Below are 13887 nucleotides of genomic sequence, written 5' to 3'. Positions count from 1 at the left end.
CAAGTTCTATAAAATTGCATTAACACTTTAATTTTTATATATTTCTTGTGGCTGTTTGAAATCTAAGAATTTTGTTAATCAAGTGTCCAATATTTGACCAAAGTATGATAAGCATCCCAGATCAAGCAAGTTCTAACTTCTAATTCTTATTTGTTACTATGTCTTCTGAGCTGAATTTTTCCTGCTTTGCTGCAGTGGAAGCACTGTATGCTGGGGATAATGGTGAAAGACCTGCCTAAGGCCTTGTCCAGGGTGGAAACAGGCGCGCTGGCGCTCCAGCGCTGCGCCCTGCTCTACCGGGCTATTCCTGGATGGCTAGGTGCATGTGCGTCAGTGGGCGGGGCCACGGCGTCACAGAGCTGGTTCGCCTTCATTGGGCGAACCGCTCACGTGACACGATTGCGAGCAGCAAAATCAATTTTGCTTGCTTGGCAAGCGGCTGAGCGCCGAGCAGGCGTGCCCGCCCGCTCACGCAGGCCACGTGCATTGTTGCAATGTGTGCAGCGTGAGCGCGCGCACCCTCTCAGCGCCACTGTGTATGAGGGCTAAGACGTGAATGTGCTCACAAGTGATCTTTTTATTTGCTATATGCAATACGGTAGAGGTTTCTTGTTGCCTGTTTCACCCACCATAACTTAAAACGTGATGGTAAATCCTACAGTCTTGAAAATGTAAATCCAGCAGTACAACCATCTTCACACTGATGATACCCATTAAGGTTGAAACATGTCTGTGAATGGTTTCTCTGGCTTTGCATCTGATTCCCATGCTGTGCTTTAAAGCAGTGTTAACAGCGAGCATTAGCTTATATGGGCTCCTTGTAACAATGGTTTTTCAGACAAAAGGTGACACGTTGTGTGCTTATTTGTATGTCATTTCCCAGAATCCCTTGCTGCAGTGGAAGCACTGTATGCTGGGGATAATGGTGAAAGGCAGGGTTTGAGACATGTCTAAGGCTGGGTCCACGCTGCTGCTGAGCTCGCTCATGCTTGGAGAGTGGTGATGTCACCAGCTCTCCAAGCATGAGCGATCGCTGTCCTGCAACATTTTTAGAGCAGGAGCTGGGGGGGCATGGCTATTATAGGAGGGGGCGTGTCATTGGCTATATAGGGGCTGTCTGTGTTTCTGTGTGTGTCTGTCTCTGTCTCCCCCATTGCGCTCTCTCTCTCCCCCCATTGCGCTCTCTCTCCCCCCATTGCTCTCTCTCTCCCCCATTGCACTCTCTCTCCCCCCCATTGCACTCTCTCTCCCCCATTGCTCTTTCTCCCCCCTTGCTTTCTCCCCCTCTCTCACCCTTCCCCTCTCTCTCCCTTCTCACCAATCTCTCCCCTCTCTCCCTTCTCCCCCTCTTTCCCTTCTCCCCCCTCTCTCTCTCCCCTTCTCCCTCCCCTTCTCCCCCCCTCTCTCTTCCTTCTCCCCCCTCTCTCTCCATCACACCACTCCATTTGCCCCCCCACCACACCACTCCATTTGCCCCCCCCACCCAGCAGCAGCCCGTTTGCACCCCCCCCACCCCAGCATCAGCCCATTTGCCCCCTCCACCCCAGCAACAGTAGTAGTCAGTTTGCCCCCACCCCAGCAGCAGTAGTAGTCAGTTGACCCCCCCCCCACCACTCCAGCAACAGTAGTAGTCAGTTTGCCCCCACCCAGCAGCACCAGTAGTCAGTTTGCCCCCCCACCCCAGCAGCAGTAGTAATCCGTTTGCCCCCCCCCCCAGCCCAGCAGCAGTAGTAATCATTTTGCCCCCCCCCCAGCAGCAGTAGTAATCCATTTGCCAACCAGCAGCAGTAGTAATCCGTTTGTCCCCCACCCACCCCCCCAGCAGCAGTAGTAATCCGTTTGCCCCCCCCCCCCTTCCACTTCTCTCTGCTCCCTCTCGGCTAAAAATTTCATGTGTTGTGTGTGTGACAGTAAAACACACCCTCTCTTCCCATTTGTCAGAGCAGGGTCATGTGACCCTGCTCTCAGCACCAAAGTATCTCTCCCTTGTCTCCCAAAGCACAACGCTTGGGAGACCGTCTGTGCACGCGCATGACCGCGTGAGCACAGTGGGAGAGGGGATGTCATGATCAACATTGCAGAAGGTTAAGCGTGCCAAGCGCCAAGCTCATAGCGAGCTCTGCGCCAGCGGGGACTCAGCCTAAGACATGTGAATGTGCTTACAAGTGATCTTTTTATTTGCTGAATGCGGTGGAGGTTTCTTGTTGCCTTTTTCACCCACCATAACTTAAAACGTGCTTTTCTTTAGATCTACAAAAAGAGCCTACCTACCGCTCACCTATTACAGGAATTATACTATAGTAAAGTTCATAGGGTGCACAAGGGAACAAAGGTATATTGATACGAAAAGGTTGACAGATTCAACCCAAAGAGTTCCTGAATTGCACTCACTACGAACAAGAGTAGGCTGGAAAAATGTAATCCATGGGTACTAGTGTCCCTATGTAGCCATTCACTAACTAGTGAGAACAGTTAAAAATCTATTTATTTAAGAAGCCATAACATATATTTAAGGGATCTGTACATAAAATTAATAAAATAGCACGACCTTACTATTACTTGAAAGATATACATTGAAAACAATTATTCTCTTTAATGCATGCAAGCGGGGTAATAACATCTGGCTGCATGTGTACTTCTGCATTATAAATGCTCAGAGGGAAATACATTCAAGCATATGTTTTACTTCACTGAAAAGTAATAACACACACACACACTTAACGCATTTAATATTTCCTTTTTGAACTGCAGACTGAGTTTTGGTAATATAAAACACTTTCTTCTTAACTTCAATAGCACACTAAGCTTGTTGTGGTATTGAAGGATAAATATAAAAACTATGAAAAAATTGCTGGCACAGTGGTACTAATATTAAAGCCAAGAGCCAAGAACTTTTCAAGAATGAAGACCAGAGAGCTTACCACTGCTGCTGACATATTTGTCACATTATTTCAACAATCTCAACATCCGTCTTTTTTTTTCTTTGACTGACTTTACTTTAAAACAACTAGGTTAATAGTTAGGATTGGAGTGTTTTGCAAAGAAAATAAAGTTTAAAACAAAGTAAAGAAATTAAAGCTGAGTTATGAAGCAACGGTCATCTTCAACATGCAGCGTGTTGGTAGTTTCACAGCATTAGGAAATTATTTTGAAGGGGCAATCTCATCAAAGTGAATTAATGGCGGTACCATAAAAAACATCATAAATCTTGTTAAAAATACATACCGTAAGAAGGTGTCATTATAATACCATGAGATAAAGTATTTTAATCAATCTGATGCTTCAGGGGTGAATGTAGCAACAGTTTGATTTCAAAAATACAATATATAGGGATTATGACACGTCAAAACTTTTCCTGGGTTTGTGCTGGTTTACAAAGAGGGCGTGATGTAGGGGGAGGGGGGGGTTGTATCACTTATGGCCACTAAAATGTGTATATAGGATGGGGGCTATTACCAAACCCCTGGACTGGCAGTCTTGAAAGGAAACTAACATTTCTGAGATAAACCTTGTGCATCACAGAGAAGGGTGTCCCACAGTTCACACCTTAGTTGGGAGACTTTATTAAAAAGGAGAATATCATTTGACGTCATCTACTCTGCATACTATGATGTACATATTCAACATCATGGCAAGAAGACAAATAAAACCGTACCACACACTGTAGGGGTAAGAGGTGCCAAGGACAGATAACTGTTCCTCCAGTGACATTAGGCTGTCAAATTAGGTGCAAGCGTGCATGTGGAGAGCACGGACGCAGCCGTGATGATGGCATCTGTCTAAGTATTAGAGAAAGGAAGTTATGAGTGTGTTTATACATTGAAGCAAGGATTTAAACATCATTTTAGGATTTTTTTTCTCTGTCGTAAAACCGTCAACCTAGCAGCTGATTTACAACAGCGGTGGGTTTATGTTTTTTCAATGGGGAAAATATTATAACATAAGTCTTAGCAGGGTATTATGAAATCAGTTTATTGCAGCAGTAATGTGAACCAAAGTAATTAAAATAATGAAATAAAAACGGAGAGGTGAACTGTGTACCTAATAGAAATGACAGTGTAGAACAAAAACCACTATTGTCAATTAGAGTGTCCCACCACTATATAATTATACTAGAGGTGGTAGTGATTAAGCTACAATATTCTGTCATACGAAACCTACTCCTAGATGGTAGTGAGGGGTGTAACCTGAATAGAGGCCCCCGATGAAGCCACTACAGGTGAAACATATGTAGGGCAAGCTAAGCGTTACCACCTAGTACGCTGGCTATATCGGAGAGGTCTGTTGCCTATTCCTTTCAGAGTGTTTCGGAGACTTCATTAGGAAGCACAACACTCTGACTACTCCTTAACTATTATGGTTCATGGTTCACAGTACAAGACACATACTTTGTGATCTTGCATCAACTGCTAGTGTTCACCATGACAGACCCACAGGCTCACTAAATATTGAACCTGACGGTCTGGCACAAATGTGTATGTATACCTGATCTATTACTGTATCTACTTGTCAAACCAAGCGTACATATCAATTCAGGTTACACCCCTCACTACCATCTAGGAGTAGGTTTCATATGACAGAATATTGTAGCTTAATCACTACCACCTCTAGTATAATTATATAGTGGTGGGACACTCTAATTGACATTAGTGGTTTTTGTTCTACACTGTCATTTCTATTAGGTACACAGTTCACCTCTCCGTTTTTATTTCATTATTTTAATTACTTTGGTTCACATTACTGCTGCAATAAACACATTTTAACTGTTTACTATTAAATATTAAGTTTTAACATAGATATAGGTGATCTCTAGTGCGGCGTACAGGGAGCTTTTCTTTATCTTTTTGATCAACATTAACCTTTTCCCTGCCAGCACCACTTATACACTTTATTGCAGTTTTTGTTCCTATATCACACAGGTTATATCATTTAGGTTTTTTCCTCCTTTCACATTAGTATAGTGCAAGGTGCACACATTATGACCTTCTAGTCATTCCACTCCCCCTCTGTATTATGAAATCAGAATTTAACAGAGGTGTATTTGGGATGAAGCACGTGAGTTTTCATATTTCTACACCAGTGACCTCTCTAGTTGGAAAACTTATGACATATGGTAACATACTGTATAAAGATTTGTTTTATGTTTTATCCTGTAATTTTCAGAAACTGTTCAGCATTTATTGTAACTGCATGTTCTCGTAATCTTTTTTTTTTCTTCTGTAATCTAAGCACTGTATCTTATTAAATATTAAACATTTCTATAATATGTAATGTTTTGGAGCTCTGAATGAACTGTTGCATGATGTGGAGACAATATTTACATTTTCGAACACATTTTGATACAACAGATTTTTGTGTGTTAAGTGCATAGTTTTTTTCTATAATCAACAGGCACCTGAGACCCTGGCAGATATATATAAATTACAAATTTTGCATATTTCTTGGGGGGTTTCAGTGGATAGATATGATTGCAATTGAGTAAGGGGTTAATATTAACTAATTGAACGTACCTTGCAGAGCAGAAAGGTGAGTCGTGTGTATTAACTCTGATTGCATATCTAAGTCACATGCGCACTTGTGTGCTGTTCATGACAGATGGTATATGGGGACAGATTGAGGGGGGATATTGTTTATTTGAGGGACCTGTGAAAAGGTGAAAAGTGGGCCAGCTTGAGAGCTGTGTATTAACCCTTCTCCCGTATGCAGGCCACGTGCTCACAGATGTACCATACATCACAGAAGGTATTCTATTTTGTCTGACACATTGGATTGCTTTAAACTGCTACTCTGTAACACTACCTTAACAGTGTAACTCCAGACCCAGAGGACCTGACATTAAGGGGCCGGTGGGAGTATCCGTACAATAGTACCCAGATCCTTTAAACACTCTACAGTTTAAAGCAGCAAAACATGTGAAATATTATGTTTTAAAAAAAATATCAGTTCTGTTGTATTAGATAATAGTGACTTTTTGTTGTTTTTTTTTTATTCAACTTTTAATGCCATTTTGAATGTTTTTTAAAGCATCCTTTGATTTCTATCGCAGGTTTTAGCACACCTCCCCAGCACTTTCCTGTTTGTGATCATTTGTTGCCTATGTTCTCAGCAGTTTGAGCTGTAAACTGTAACACTATTTATTTATAAAATATTTTACCAGGAAGTAATACATTGAGAGTTACCTCTCGTTTTCAAGTATGTCCTGGGCACAGAGTAAAACAAATAATATACGGTTACAAGTACAGTTACATAAATGAACAGGGTATACATTATATTAATACAAGACATTGCGTGCACAGTTAAAGAAAATATATATTATGAGCGTATGAAACAGTTACAGACCAGGTTAAAATGTGAGACAGCCTTAGATTTGAAAGAACTTAAACTGGTGGTTGATGTGAGAGTCTCTGGTAGGTTGTTCCAGTTTTGTGGTGCACGGTAAGAGAAGGAGGAACGGCCGGATACTTTTTTGAGCCTTGGGAGCATGAACAGTCTTTTGGAGTCTGATCTCAGGTGATAAGTGCTACAAGTGGTAGGGGTGAGGAGCTTGTTCAGGTAGCTGGGTAGCTTGTCCATGAAGAATTTAAAGACAAGACAGGAAAGGTGAACTTTGCGCCTAGACTCTAGTGTTGACCAATCTAGTTCTTTGAGCATTTCGCAGTGATGTGTGTTGTAGTTGCATTGGAGAACAAAACGACAAATTGAATTGTAGAGGGTGTCAAGTTTGCTAAAGTGGGTTTAAGGTGCCGAGCCATATACTATGTCTCCATAGTCAATAATTGGCATTAGCATCTGCTGTGCGATACGCTTTCTGACCAGGAGACTTAGGGAGGATTTGTTCCTGTAAAGTACCCCTAGTTTGGCATAGGTCTTGGTTGTCAGGGTATCAATGTGCATCCCGAATGTTAAGTGGGAGTCAAACCATAAGCTCAGGTATTTAAAACTAGTGACAGGGGTTAGGGTGGTGTTAGCATTGGTTCTAATCAGGAGCTCAGTCACTGGAAGCTTTACAAATTTAGTCTTGGTCCCAAATACCATTGTTACAGTCTTGTCAGTGTTTAAAAACAGTTTGTTTTGGGAAATTCAGTTTTCGGGTCTCAAAAAGTCAGACTGGAGTATGTGTTGAAGGTCAGAGAGGCTTTGGCTGTGTGCATATAGGATTGTGTCATCTGCATACATGTGTATTGAGGCTTCCTTACAAGCTGTGGGAAGATCATTAATGAACACTGAGAAGAGTAGGGGCCCCAGAAAAGAGCCTTGCGGGACACCACAGGTGATATCCAGGGGGTTGGAGTTAGAGCCTCCAATGTTGGGATCTTCCTGATAGGTAGGACTGAAACCAGTTTAAAGCATGCTTCCCTATTCCAGAGCTCTGGAGTTTGTTAAGCAGGATAGCATGATCAACTGTGTCAAAAGCCTTTGCAAAATCTAGGAATACTGCACCAGTGAGTTGTCCCCGTTCCATTCCACACTGGATTTCATTGCAAACTTTTAGCAGGGTAGTTACGGTGGAGTGTTTGGGACGAAAGCCAGATTGGAATTGGCTAGGGAAATTTGTCTTGGTATAGAAATCGCTTAATTGGGAGTGGACACATTTTTCCATGACTTTGGAAAATGTTACCTTAGTAATATAAGGATAGATTGTAGCTGCTGAGTTACACTGACTGAATTAACCATTATGTTAGCCAAACAATCATGATTTTGACAGATTTATAACAGGAACACCAAACGATTGCCAGCTTAGGTAAGAATATAGAATTATACATTGTCACATTCTTTACTTACACAAATAATAACAAAAAAGAAGAAGAAAGGTTGGAAAGTAGCATTGCTGCTTTAATGAATAGCCTCCAGAGTGATTTTAGAGTGCACACACTGGTAACAATGAGATGCTATCTCTCTGCTCCACTCTTAACAATTACAAGAGGGGAATTGTGTGCAGAATATCACAGCACATTCCTAAATACAGTAATGTGCCTGGGGCTGATAAATAGTTGGGGATATTTAACATATAATGGCATTCTGTGAGGGAAATAAAACAGAAACACTGGCATGTCCTCTTGTGTTTTAGAAAATCTTATGTAGCCTTTGAAGGTTAATAGCTGCCACTCTACAGTAGGTTCACTATTCGTGGCATACCTAAGAATTAGTTCCTTTGTATTAAGCAAAATTGTTACAATTGGGATATATATTCTATAATATCTAAGGAAATTTGGGAAAGGTTTAGGGAACAGGGGTACCCTGATTGAATGTTCAATTAGGCCTATTGTAGTGAACAGCATAGATCAGAGTCAATTCATTAGGAACACCCACATTTGTAAAACTGAGAGTGGTGGAAATTGTATTAGGAAGAGTTTTACACCTGGTAAAAAGAAATGAAGATTTATCAAAAAATATATAGTATGGAATGTGAAGCGATACGTGATGTGATTACTAATCGCTTACCTATTCTGAGATCAGTTCAGACATTGAGACCTTTTTTTAATGAAAGGTTTTGAATTTACATTGTGAAGGGCAGCTACATTGGGTCATTTTTTTAGTACCAAGTTTATGTCAGATGAGAAAAATATCAACATGGAGATGGCTTACAAATATTGGTATATTTAAATGTGGATCCAGAAATGTTATCAAATCTAATACTTTTTCAAGTACTGGAACAAAAGGATCTTATTCTGTTAAACAATACATTAACTGTAACTCCATTAATATAGTGTATTTACCAGAAAATGTGGAATACAATATGCTGGATGAACTGTTAGGAACCTTAAGAAATGTATTATGGAACACATACAGGTAATACATATTGAGAATAGGGATCTGAGATTTTTAGTATCTAAACATTTTTGTCACTGTACATACAGTACAGTAATACAGATCTGTCATAATCCTCTTTTGAAGAGAATGAGCATATTACCCAATCCATTTGTGGTGGTAATGCATTCAAGAAACTCTGTAGAAAGGATGTTTTGGGGGTTTTGTATTTAAATACAAGGAACCCTAAAGGGTTAAATTAGGAGTGGGAAAAATTCCACATTTCTATTAGATCAATTGAACTCCTTGTTATTTTTCTTATTTTTCTCTACTTTGTTCATATCTACATCTATATTTGGTATCTAATATGTGTTTAAAATGTTGTAGTTCTACTTTTGTGTGGAACGATTGCCCTCTAGGCTTGATCTTTCTCCATATATATTTGTTTTAATTGTATTTTTCATTGATACTCTCTCTTTAAGGATGAAGGTATATAAACTTCTTGATCTTCAAATAATGTATTGAATCTTTGAAGCGCTTTGTTCAGTGAGACACGTTAGGTTATGTTTTTTGGATACCTGTTGCCTGTTTTAAATGATACTTTTTTCATAATACATTTTTAAGATTTTGAAATAATTTATGTGTGGACTTCCCTCATGATGAATCTATAATTGAAAGAAGTGCGCTACTTCTTCACATTATGGTTGTTTACCTTTAAAGAGCTGTGAGACAGCTTGGCCAGTACCATTCACCCCGAGGTGCAGCGGGTTCCTTTACACAGTGAAATTTGTGATTACTGATTAGTAATGTCACTATATGGATATGGAGCACCAACGATTAAACATTATCTACACATACCCTTGACCGACTGGGATGTGAAATCCATTTTGGATGACAGCGCCTTGATGAGTTGTCGTGGAGCCCCCAATCTTAGGGTAGTTGGCCGACAGCCACTTTGTTCCCAGAAAAATCGGCATTGTAAAGTGAAGGGGTCATATAGGATAAAGGAGTGGCACATGTAATGTATTCCAATACATGAGTCATACTGAGGCATTTTTACGAACATTTCCATAAAAAGCATGACATAACACAACGGGCATGTGTGCGTTGACTCAGCTACATAAAAAAATGATTTGCATTTGTTTAGTTGGAAATGTGATATTTGATGATGTGTAGTTCTTCTTTTTTAGAATTTGGTGCATGCTGTGCTAGTATTCTGTGCAAAAAATAAATAAAGACTAACACCACCTTTAAGGTGACTGAGAAAACAAATCTTAAAGAACCAAGAAAAATTGTGCAATTCCTTAATATATAGATCGGTGGGCAATATACAAAAGTAACTCCACCCAAACTCCTCCCACTTGCTCCAACAATCTCTTATGTTGTCGCAGACAGATGCAAACATACCCAAAAAAGGCTACATCTATGACATTGGAAACATACTTGGCTCTCCACATATATTTCCCATGTGTCTCTTTTATGGACCAGAGATGACCGAATAATTTGCAGACTTTCAACTTCGCTGTGAATGTGATATTTCTTTGCAGACGCAAATATTTGCTGCTAAGTCTCCAATCGGTCGCATTTTTTTTTTACCAAGTTAAACATTCGTGTAATCATATTGAATGTTAAAACATTCGATTCAATTGAATGTACCAACATTCGACAAGCAAATGCTTGCAACACGCGATGCGTTTGCGCACTTGCGCATGGACGAGTCGAATGCTTCATAACATGTTATGGCTTTTGCAAAAGGGGAGGGTGAAGCAAAGTTGAGTGCGGGTTTACACAGATTCACTTGAATTTTACCGTACTAAATTCAAGGCCAAATTTTTTATTGCAAATATTATTTTGTTGAAAACACAGAAAATAATTTGCGGATCAAATTGTGACACAATCAACCATCTCTAATATGACCCCCTGTGACAGGGACTCCTACCATCATTGACATTAGTATAGTCCATGTGATCCATGAACTCCCTACGAATCCACATTATACAGTATAATGTACATTCTTCCTAGCTTGGTTCTCGCTTCACATTCTCTCATGTTTTCCTGTCTCTATATTTTATTCTGATATGACAGGTTATAAGCAGAACACATCATCTGTTGTGTAGTATGAGAGCAGGGACTGAGACTTTTACTTCCTGCTAATTCTTTACTTTCATGTAGCAGGTTATATAGGGACATTTCCCTAGTGTTGTGCCATGAAAGTGGAAAGTGGAATCCTTTGCCTCATTCATAACCTTTCTGTCACTGATTCTGCTGGGCTTGGGAGCAGGAATTCACTGCATGACTTGAGGGACACTGTTTACTCTCCACTCCTTTCCATGTCTCTGAAATAATCTAGGCCACGGCTCGGTGGGTTGAATCAAATTTTTTCATCCCGATTTTTGCCACATCTGAAAAATACTGGAACATCATCCGAAAATAATGTGTGATCATGATGAAAAAGAGTAGTAAAGGAAACAAGTAAAAATGAAACAGATTTAGTAAGATTTAGTTTGTTCCTAGAAAATAAAAGTGGCAGAAGTTACAGTATCTGAAGTCGTAGCATTTCTAGTCTTCAAAGTACAGCAACTGTGGAATAATGGAAGTCTCATGCATTCACAGATTCCGAACCACAAAAGCTAGCAATAGCTTTAGATTTGATCATGTTTGCCCTGTATGTGGAACCCTGTACCTTTAATAAGTTAATTAGTATTATACATTGACTGCCTGCTGAGGTGATATGAATGCTGATTTAATACTATGTTAAGCCTTGAAATGTAGCTAATGAGGTGATAATGGCATAATGTAGTCAGTTGTCTTGTTTAGGGAATTGAATTTAGAAGCTTTTGCATTGTAAGCCACGTATATTATTCATTCTGCCAGTATTTTTACTGTGTGGATGTATGTTTTTAATATTTTCAATGGGATATTTTCCAAAGTATACAGATGTTTTAGTCATAATGTGTATCAACACATTTTTTCTCTCAAATGTGTACTAAATCTGTGGATAATGTACAGATAAATATTCTGACATTTCTTTGATTTTAGTTGTACGAAAATAAATTAAATCCATTGTACTCATGCAAAAGATTACATTAATTGTGCAATTGCAAAGTTTATTGACACTTGACACATACTGTACTATATACACTACTGTATTTATCGCACAGAATGTCAGACAGCCTTACACGACTATACTTAAGAAGAAATGTTAATATGTTAAGGTGCACGGGGGGAAAAAGGACTCCCAAAGGTCTCAAAAATACAAGTAGGTTGATACCTATTACTGTTTATAATAAACGACCCTTGTTTTTTTCAGTATTTTAGCAAGTACTGTAGTTGGTAATGAGCGAGAGGGAAATACCACATTCATTGTGTGTAAATAGGCCAGAATAAGGCATAAGTCCTCGAAATGTTGACCCTCGTGTTATTCGTTACCTATAACCCTCTTTTTCATGGGTTGAATATACCACTACTACCTATGTTCAGTATTTGATGTCTCAAGGGAAGATTAGAGTTGTAGTAACCATGGATTTCTTGACATAAACTCTCTGCATATGCTCTTTTAGCAATTCCTGCACACATGATTCAACAGTGGATAATTATTATTTACTTTTTAACCTTTCTTGATAGAATTGGGTTATTATTGCACTGTACCTGTTCTGTGTTCTGTACATAGATATTGATTGTGTGTACAGGCATACCCCGCATTAACGTACACAATGGGACCGGAGCATGTATGTAAAGCGAAAATGTACTTAAAGTGAAGCACTACCTTTTTCCCACTTTTGATGCACGTACTGTACTGCAATTGTCATATACATGCATAACTGATGTAAATAACGCATGTGTAACAGGCTCTATAGCCTCCCCGCTTGTGCACAGCTTCGGTACAGGTAGGGAGCCGGTATTGCTGTTCAGGACGGGCTGACAGGCGCATGCATGAGCTGCCGTTTGCCTATTGAGCGAAATGTACTTACTCGCGAGTGTACTTAAAGTGAGTGTCCTTAAAGCGGGGTATGCCTGTAGTTATTCTGCAGAGAGATTCTAACTTGTTTTATACCCTTATTAGAAATAAAATAAGATCTAACAGAAGAAACAACAATGTGTGCTTTTGTGTGTTCTTTTTGAGTGTGGGGGATCATACTATTTTTCTTAATACTATTTTAACCAATCTTTGAAGTGGGTTTTTTTCTGCAGGAACTGCAAGTTCTGCATATTTCAATGTACTTGTGCTATCTTGTCACCTCATGCCAACATCTCTTAAAATCATTCTTTTATTTTATCAAGTATTATTCAAACTTAGTGCATTGGCAACAAGTGTTTTTTTAAACTATTCAAGCATAAGAAAATGCTTACGTGGCAACTGAGTAAAAAAATGTAGCACAATACTCAAAATAGCAAGAATACCGATATTCCTTTTCAAGAATTTTAAATAATTTGACTATACTTCTAGCTAACATCCAACATCAGCTAAGTATGATATGGAGACACTCTAGGTGTCCAGAAATATTTAAAAATGTTGTAATATTATACAGTGACTAATTGAACTTTGTAATTAATTTGTAATTCATTTGCAATGTATTTGATAGAAACATTTTATATTACATTTTTATATATTATATTTAAAATGCATTTTTGTTTTATAGACAAGGGAGGAATAAAAATAAAATGAGTAAAAAAATTTTTTATGATGTATTGTGTGTTTTTTAAGGACTGCAGGAAAATGTGTCAAAGGGTCTCAATAAAAAAAAGAATAATAAAGTCCTGTAGATATTTAGCAGATTTTTCCCTTTAACAATTTGGTGGGGATTTTTTTGGCACACATTTTGGCGTCATTAATCTACGAACATCTTTATCCTTATAAACCCGTTTTTTTTTTTTTTAACTAAATTATTATTACAAGCTTTTACTGTGGAACGATGGATACATACACTCAATTTGGGCTATAAAACTGGGGGGGGGGGGGGGGAACCAATGCAACAAATAGCCCCACATTTATGAACTAGAAAAAAATCTACTGAAAGTTCAATTCATAAATCTTGTAGATGTATGCATAAGTTGTGCAGCCAGGACAGTTTGATTGCTTTTTGTTTGAGAACCCCTTCTCCCTTCCAAAAAATGATCATATTGCAAAACAAATGATCC

The 13887-nt window shown here is 39.1% G+C and overlaps 1 protein-coding gene across 5 annotated transcripts in view; it reads left to right on the top strand.

The window, feature by feature from the left end:
• The window catches only part of SEMA5A (semaphorin 5A), a 795598-nt gene that overhangs the window by 159021 nt on the left and 622690 nt on the right, over positions 1-13887 (top strand). Inside the window, exon 1 of one of the 5 annotated variants that reach the window (XM_075586195.1) lies at positions 2010-2084. The exons of the other annotated variants lie outside the window; for them this stretch is intronic. The gene's annotated coding sequence lies outside the window, so the exon portion shown is untranslated. Of the gene's footprint in view, positions 1-2009; positions 2085-13887 lie in introns of those variants that run through there. 5 annotated transcript variants of the gene reach the window in all.

This window comes from Ascaphus truei, chromosome 2 (assembly GCF_040206685.1).
Source record: "Ascaphus truei isolate aAscTru1 chromosome 2, aAscTru1.hap1, whole genome shotgun sequence".
NCBI lineage: Eukaryota > Metazoa > Chordata > Amphibia > Anura > Ascaphidae > Ascaphus > Ascaphus truei.
This window is presented reverse-complemented; position numbering and strand designations above follow the sequence as displayed.